The sequence below is a fragment of the Pseudorasbora parva genome, chromosome 22 (genome assembly GCF_024679245.1).
Source record: "Pseudorasbora parva isolate DD20220531a chromosome 22, ASM2467924v1, whole genome shotgun sequence".
NCBI lineage: Eukaryota > Metazoa > Chordata > Actinopteri > Cypriniformes > Gobionidae > Pseudorasbora > Pseudorasbora parva.
The window spans coordinates 38787630-38796289 of record NC_090193.1 but is presented as its reverse complement, the minus strand read 5'-3'; the positions used below and the strand labels follow the sequence as shown (position 1 = coordinate 38796289).

Below are 8660 nucleotides of genomic sequence, written 5' to 3'. Positions count from 1 at the left end.
TAATATATTAATAGTTCAAATTTTAAAAATGCATCTTTAACTAAATAGGCTTTTTTTTTTAAATGGCGCTCACGTATTTATTAGTAAGCCAATTTCTTTAAAAGTGCATGCTTTTTCTTTGATTTTCTCTGTGTGTGATTTCTTCCAGGATGACCTTGTAGAAAAACTTGATGTAACTTTAGTCCAACGCGATCAGTTCAGTGTGAAGCCCGACCCATCAGAGAGAGAGAGAGAGAGAGAGAGAGAGAGAGAGAGAGAGAGAGAGAGAGAGAGAGAGAGAGAGAGAGAGAGAGAGAGCATTGAAAACAGATCACCCGGGGGTCTCACCGCAAACAGTCGCGTTCTCAAACTCTTCTGTTGTTTTTATTCGCCAAACTTCTGTGATCTGATTCCGCGTGCGCGCGCCCGCTCGCTCGGTGTGTCGTCGTCGCGCGCTCAGATGATGCAAACTCCATTCGTTCCTTCTCACTGATGGACCGTAAAAGTTACAGAAGAATCCGAAAGTGAACTTTCCGCGCGATTCTCCCCTCAGCCCCGCCGGTTCTCGTGAAGATCTTCGCTCGTGCTTTGATGGATGTTCGCGGGACGCGCTTCTGTTTTCTGGAGCCAGAAAGTTTCCAGTGAAGAAAGAGTTTGATCGCGAGTTTTGGAGGTTTGATCCGCTCTTCAGAGCCGGTGAGTGATTCATGCATGCATCGCTGCTTAGAACAATTTGTGTTGTTATTGTTATTTTTTGAGTTGCATGGAAAAAGTATGACTCCAACCTTTTTTTACAGTTTTAAATTGAGTTATTTTGGAGGGAAATTGTTCAGATGGACTAAAAAAATGCGCGTGGGTCAAATATGCACAAACCCAGCTATTTTAAAATACAATTTTAGGTTGGGTTTAAGAAGGCATGAGCTCATTTCGTCTCTTGTTTGACTCCTGACACTGGAATCTCAAACATTCTGCTGCAATTTGATCCATATGGGGGAAGATGTGATCAGAAGGTGCCAGGCGCCAATCCCCAACACATCCACTCATCCAGGCGTGTTAGAAAGACATCATTCATTCATTTAACAAAGTGCATATGCATTTTAATGCCCTCCCAAAGTTATTGAGAAGTTACTTTTTTTGTTTTTTTTGCATGTGTTGTAGAAATCAGCTTAAGTAAACAGCATAATAGACTCGATGTGAGTGAATAAGAGGATAATGAATGCAGACAGAAGTTCAGAGAGCTGCACAAGCTGTTGAGAGTTGAAAGACCTGATGTTTGCTCTTCAGACGCTCTTGTTTACCGCCTGCTTTTTTTCCTCCTCAAATTCTTACAATCAATTTCTGTGATCCGTCTCGGCCGTTGCGTTACTGATAAAACGTGCGATTCGCTTGAAAAAGAGGAAAAACTCAGAGAATATAGAAGACGAGGAGCAATAACAGCCTCTAATTGGCCCATTTAAATCCTGGAGGAAAAGCAAAAAGCATTCGGTGGGAGTGAGTTCACATCCATTAGCATGAGAAAACAGTTTTAGTGCATTTGCCATTGTGCGCAATGAAGAGTGCTAGCAGTCAGGATAAAGAGGTTGAAAAGGATGTGAAAGAACGACGGGCCCATTCAGGATTATTCAGGTCCGGCCGAGCTGACGGTCACCGGGGCCCCGGGGCCGCAGGGGCCTCTTTCATCTCCCCCGGAGCCTTTTTCACACATCCCGCTCTCTCAGTGTCCGTCAGCCCTTTTCTTATCCTCCTCATTGGAGAAGAATTTAATGAAGCCAATGGTGCGAAAGTAGAGGAGCTGAAAAATACCAGAGGCCTGAATGGAAAGTGAGTAAAACTCCCCGCAGAGACGATTCAGAAGTTGAGACAAGAGCTCAACACGTCCTTACCAATTAACAGAGAGCGCTTTCGGCCTGCCTCGTGAAATAAAGCATCAGCGATTCCAGGTGAACAAACCCACGAGCAGTAAAATACGTGCCAGATGTCTGGAACCCTGCACATAGTTTCAGGCTATTTGTGGAGGCGTTTCGGGACAATTTCCAAACTTAACGTCTAGCGTAATTAATGTAGAAACATTAGTAAGAAAAAAGGCCACTTGTGTTCTAGTCGGTGGAATTTTCCTGCATAAAGCATTCGAACGTTTCTCTCGAGATCGCCGCCGTGGCTCTGAAATATTCCACATTTGGAAAAGAGCTGACACCGAGTTCAAAGTTACTGAAGTTTGATGAGCATAAGCGTTAAAAAGCTGCTTTCCTCTGCGGGATTGTCTTAAGGCTCTTTAAGACCGCAGGGAACTCTCTTGTTTGTCTTGCTAAGACTCCACAGCACAATAGGCTTTCTCACAGGAGTATATAAGGTCAGTCACTGCCAATAGGTCAAGAAATCCCAGGGAAGTCGAGCTCCTCAGAAGTCCCTCCATTGTGAGTCGCTGACCCCTGAAGACGTGTGTTGTTTCATTCTGAGCGCAGTTTGGACAAAAGATACTGCTGGAGTTTTATTATCTTCTCATTGTTACACCTGCCTGACTGTCAACAACACATTATTTGCTGACGATGTGTTTCCTCGACAGCTTTAATCGCCCTTGCATTAGCTCATTACGGTTTTTAAACGCCTCTGATTGGGCCATTAGTGCAAACCAGCTTAACTTTTAACAATGTGATTTTGTTCATCAGTCTATTACTGAACCTGTGTGTATTGCTGCAGCCAATCAGATCGCAGAGTATATCACAAAACGCACATTGAATGTTTAGAAGTCGATCTTGTGATTTCATGATTGGCTGAAAGATTCTCAAGCGACACAACTGCTCCTGTGCTTATGTTTCACAACCCAAGACACACTAAACGTGTGTTTAATATCATCTGGGTGGATTTACCTTGTGCAGATTTATTTGTGGTTTTTGAGGATGAGGTGTCACACAACCTGCCCATGCTAACATGTGTCTAAATGTATTATATTATATATTACTATATTATATTGTAGTACTTAATCTGTGTGTATGTATGTCTAGCTATGCATTAATATATATATATATATATATATATATATATATATATATATATATAGTCAAACCAAAACTTATTCAGACACCTTCCACATTTTCTCACACTATCACAGTTTATTTACTACTTTAGAAAATGCTAATAAAATATGACAAGAACTCAAGAGTTAAACTGTCTCGTAATGTCTGATAACTTTGATTAAAAGCGATGTAATGGATTACAATCAACCAATCAGATGTTAGATTTAAGAACACACTTAGATAACACCAATTTAGCTCAACCAATGACCATCGCTTCATTTTGTTCAGTCTGTGGTGTCAAAGGTCACATTAGCAATTAAAGAAAAAACACTTCAGGTCAAAGGGTCTGAATCATTTTGGTCCCACATTTTTTAAAATCAATTTTACTGATAGTCACTGTATGAGGATTTTTTTAGGTTTATTTTGTCACAGTTTACTTTATTTTGCCATCATCTCTTACAGAAATTAACTTTAGTGTCTTGCACACACTTGTAAAAAATATATATATCTGGTGTCTGAATCATTTTTAACCAGATATATTTTTTTTATTTAGGATGGATGGATGGATGGATGGATGGATGGATGGATGGATGGATGGATGGATGGATAGATAGATAGATAGATAGATAGATAGATAGATAGATAGATAGATAGATAGATAGATAGATAGATAGATAGATATATTAACATATAGCTAGAATAGCAAAATACAAATTAATAAATACATGAATTTTATGTTAATTATATTATATTAAATTAATTATACATCTCACTTATTCTTTTTTACTTAAATACATAATAAAATATTTATTATAATAAAATTGTATATATATGTGTGTCTAGCTATGTATTAATACATAAATACATTGATAAATATATATATAATATAACATATATAATACAAAATAAATAAATTCTTGCATTTTAAGTAATTCATTTATTATTACAAATATTTTTCTATTTAAGATATGCATGATTTAGCATGGCATTTTATTCCTGCTCTCTGAGGTTATCAGAACAGACCTGAGACCGCTGAGAGCCGCTGCACAACATCACGTGATACTTCATGATATTTCAATGATGATGTTGAGCAGCCTGAATGGAGACCCGTCTCTGAGAAAGAGTGCTCGGGCGAGTGCTCGTCCAGTTGTGAGAAGTTTCTTTCCTCTCCGGCCTGGAGAAGCGCGTCGAGAGCTTTGAACTGTCAGAGTGAATCCGCTGCTCATGTAAACTGCATCGCTCCCTTTGATTCCCGCTTCTGTTCGCTCCGTCTGGGATCGCTGTGGATATTGTTGAGCTCGTGCTGTGGTTCCTCTGTGGTCTGTTGTGGGTTTTTCTTTGGTGAATCGTCGTGGGATGTGCTTCGAAATCAGGCATCCCTGTTTTCTAGCATTTTATTATCTAAGCATCTAAGATACTACTGATATTCAGACTAAAGTGCGCTTCAAAACCTCCCGCTGTTCAAACAGATCCATATTTTTCTAGCATTGTATTATCTAAGCATCTAAGATACTTCTGATAGTCAGATTAAAGTGTGCTTCAAAACCTCCTGCTGTTCATACCGATTTATATTTTTCTAGCATTGTATTATCTAAGCATCTAAGTTCTACTGGAGATGGGCTAATTCAACAACCAGCTCGAAACTCCAGGGAAAAAGAGCCTGTAGAAAGGCCTTCATCAACCAGAGACAATCACGCATCAAGCACCGTCTAATTACGGAGAATGAAATCAGAGAATCGCTGTCTCCTGAAAGGCCATCACACGCCACCAGACGCTTTGAAATCAAAGATCGGCGAGCCGCTGGGAGCAGAAGATGCTCGCGCCGCTATGAAATGTGATGGGTATCCGTAGCGCCTCTTGGCTGGCTTTGATTCGGGACTTAATGAATTCCTGAAGGGATGCAGTAACCGGATGATACTCCTTTAATACCTAAAGAACTTTTGACAGCAGAGAGCCGTGGGTTTATGCGCAGTCATACAGATGGATCATCATCGCTTTCATAGCTGATGGAATCGTACATGTTTCAGACAAATCCCTGATAGCAGAAAATCCCTGGCGGCTTCACGAGCGCTGGCTCGTGGCCTAGCGCCGGTTCAGACGTGTTTAACAGCTCCGGACATGCAGCGCAGATGTTTACATTATCCAGATTCAGTTATTGTAAAACACACAGTCCTCTGTGACTCATGTGTCTTTGCATTGGGGCATGTTTGATACCCATCACGACACTTTTCACTGAAGGATGGACTGAACTCCATATGTTAGGCCTTTGCAATCACACAGGGTTAAAGGTCAAGATCTGGTTAAGTTTAATCATGCCTGGATCAAGTGGCAACCTCTCCCAGATTCTGTTGAAGCCAATACAGAACTGACTTAAACTGCAATTCCTCAACTGACCACAAGAGACAGGCTCCAGAAGGAGCAGAATCTCATTGAGCTCATGTTAAAGGAAGCGTATGTAAGATTGTGGCCAAAACTGGTACTGCGAAAACTTTCAAATGACTGTAGAGCGGTGTATCCCCCTCCCCCTGACTCGAGGTTGCCAGATTGGCTCCAGGATCAGCAGGAAGGTTTGTAGCTGCAGCTGTGGTAACTAGAGCAGATCTGGCAAACTGGATGCCGAAAAACTACTGACTTCGTGATTGGTTGATAGGTGGAGGGCGGAGCTTCAGGCCAAAACACAACATGACATCATCAACATCAGTTGAGGGCTGCAACAACAACTTTTAAATGACAATATCCTGGCTGGACTATATACTGTTGTCAGTGATAGAAGTATTTGAAATTAACATGATTTCTTAATGTCTAGTGACATATCAGGGCCATTTTATGATTAATTGAAATACTTTTCTTACACACAGCTCCTTTAAAGGGATAGTTCACTTTAAAATGAAAATTCTGTCATCCTTTACTCTCCCTCAAGTTGTTTCAAACCTGTATGAATTTCTTTCTTCAGCTGAACACAAGGGAAGATATTTTGAAGAATGTCAGTAACCAAACAGTTAACTGGAGCCATTGACTTCCACAGTAGGAAAAAAAATACTATAGGAGTCAATGGCTCCAGGTAACTGTTTGGTTACTGACATTCTTCAAAATATCTTCCCTTGTGTTCAGCTGAAGAAAGAAATTCATACAGGTTTGAAACAACTTGAGGGAGAGTAAAGGAGGACAGAATTTTTATTTTAAAGTGAACTATCCCTTTAAGTTGCCCAACTTTACTGCAGAATAAAACATGTTTACAGTCTGGTACAAAATGTGGTTTTGGTCTATACGGCTAATTTTGCCCTTCATGACGAATGTGAGGGGGGTGAATCTTTTTATACCTTTTCGTTTACATTATATAAAGCCTTAAAGTTCTGCATAATTAGGAGCGTGTTCACTTTGAGTGACAGGTGGATTGGCGTATGTCTGCTGTCTGTTAGTATTGCCTCACCTAAGCTCCGCCCACATCCTGCCTCTTTGCCCATTTTCTGTTATCCGTGCGTGACGCAATGATGTGCTGACAAAATAGCAAAGGCCAGCTCGTCTCTACTTTATACTTCAGAACGGCTCATCGGAAACCTATAGGTGACGTCACGGACACTACGTCCATATACCATATTGTCCGTATTCTGATCGTTCCCTATCCCCTATATAGAGCACTGTCTGATCGTTCTCTATCCCCTATATAGAGCACTGTCTGATCGCTCCCTATCCCCTATATAGAGCACTGTCTGATCGCTCCCTATCCCCTATATAGTGCACTGTCTGATCGTCCCCTATCCCCTATATAGAGCACGGTCTGATCGTTCACTATCCCCTATATAGAGCACTGTCTGATCGTTCACTATCCCCTATATAGAGCACGGTCTGATCGTTCACTATCCCCTATATAGAGCACTGTCTGATCGTTCCCTATCCCCTATATAGAGCACTGTCTGATCGTTCCCTATCCCCTATATAGAGCACTGTCTGATCGTTCACTATCCCCTATATAGTGCACTGTCTGATCGTTCACTATCCCCTATATAGAGCACGGTCTGATCGTTCACTATCCCCTATATAGAGCACTGTCTGATCGTCCCCTATCCCCTATATAGAGCACGGTCTGATCGTTCCCTATCCCCTATATAGAGCACTGTCTGATCGTTCACTATCCCCTATATAGAGCACGGTCTGATCGTTCACTATCCCCTATATAGAGCACTGTCTGATCGTTCCCTATCCCCTATATAGAGCACTGTCTGATCGTTCCCTATCCCTTATATAGTGCACTGTCTGATTGTTCCCTATCCCCTATATAGAGCACTGTCTGATCGTTCCCTGTCCCCTATATAGTGCACTGTCTGATCGTTCCCTGTCCCCTATATAGTGCACTGTCTGATTGTTCCCTATCCCCTATATAGTGCACTGTCTGATCGTTCTCTATCCCCTATATAGTGCACTGTCTGATCATTCCCTGTCCCCTATATAGAGCACTGTCTGATCGTTCCCTGTCCCCTATATAGTGCACTGTCTGATCATTCCCTGTCCCCTATATAGTGCACTGTCTGATCATTCCCTGTCCCCTATATAGAGCACTGTCTGATCGTTCCCTGTCCCCTATATAGTGCACTGTCTGATCATTCCCTGTCCCCTATATAGTGCACTGTCTGATCGTTCCCTGTCCCCTATATAGTGCACTGTCTGATCGTTCCCTATCCCCTATATAGAGCACTGTCTGATCGTTCCCTGTCCCCTATATAGTGCACTGTCTGATTGTTCCCTATCCCCTATATAGAGCACTGTCTGATCGTTCCCTGTCCCCTATATAGTGCACTGTCTGATCGTTCCCTATCCCCTATATAGAGCACTGTCTGATCGTTCCCTGTCCCCTATATAGAGCACTGTCTGATCGTTCCCTATCCCCTATATAGAGCACTGTCTGATCGTTCCCTGTCCCCTATATAGTGCACTGTCTGATCGTTCCCTATCCCCTATATAGAGCACTGTCTGATCGTTCCCTGTCTCCTATATAGTGCACTGTCTGATTGTTCCCTATCCCCTATATAGTGCACTGTCTGATCATTCCCTGTCCCCTATATAGTGCACTGTCTGATCGTTCCCTATCCCCTATATAGTGCACTGTCTGATCGTTCCCTATCCCCTATATAGTGCACTGTCTGATCGTTCCCTATCCCCTATATAGTGCACTGTCTGATCGTTCCCTATCCCCTATATAGTGCACTGTCTGATCGTTCCCTATCCCCTATATAGTGCACTGTCTGATCATTCCCTGTCCCCTATATAGTGCACTGTCTGAGATTTCAGCTGCAGCTTAAGCAGCTGTTTATAATGCAGGGGGCGGGGCTTCAGATTCTACAGAGCATTTGATTGGACAGAAAATCTAATAAGAAGCTGAAGTGCAGAGTGATGTCATCAAAGGCAGAAGTGAGAGAGTATAAGTTTTGAGTGCTTATATCTTCTAAATGTTAATGTCATTGTTTTGGAGTGTATATTTAACAGTAAGGCCAACATGTTCATACTAAAAGCCAAACGAACTTTATTTGTAAACTCTCGCCAGCTTTCTTTACTGAAGTCACCGCCGTCTCAACACTAAAAGCTGTTATAACTGCCCATGTAAGTGGTTGTAAACGGTAGAACAGAACAGAGAGGAAGTTTACATTACAGTCCTGGTGTCAAACCGCAAGT

General features: G+C 41.8%; 1 protein-coding gene across 1 annotated transcript in view; it reads left to right on the top strand.

The window, feature by feature from the left end:
* The first annotated feature begins 320 nt into the window (after positions 1-320).
* The window catches only part of gli2b (GLI family zinc finger 2b), a 115576-nt gene continuing 107236 nt past the window's right edge, over positions 321-8660 (top strand). Inside the window, exon 1 of the mRNA XM_067431586.1 lies at positions 321-675. The gene's annotated coding sequence lies outside the window, so the exon portion shown is untranslated. The remainder of the gene's footprint in view (positions 676-8660) is intronic.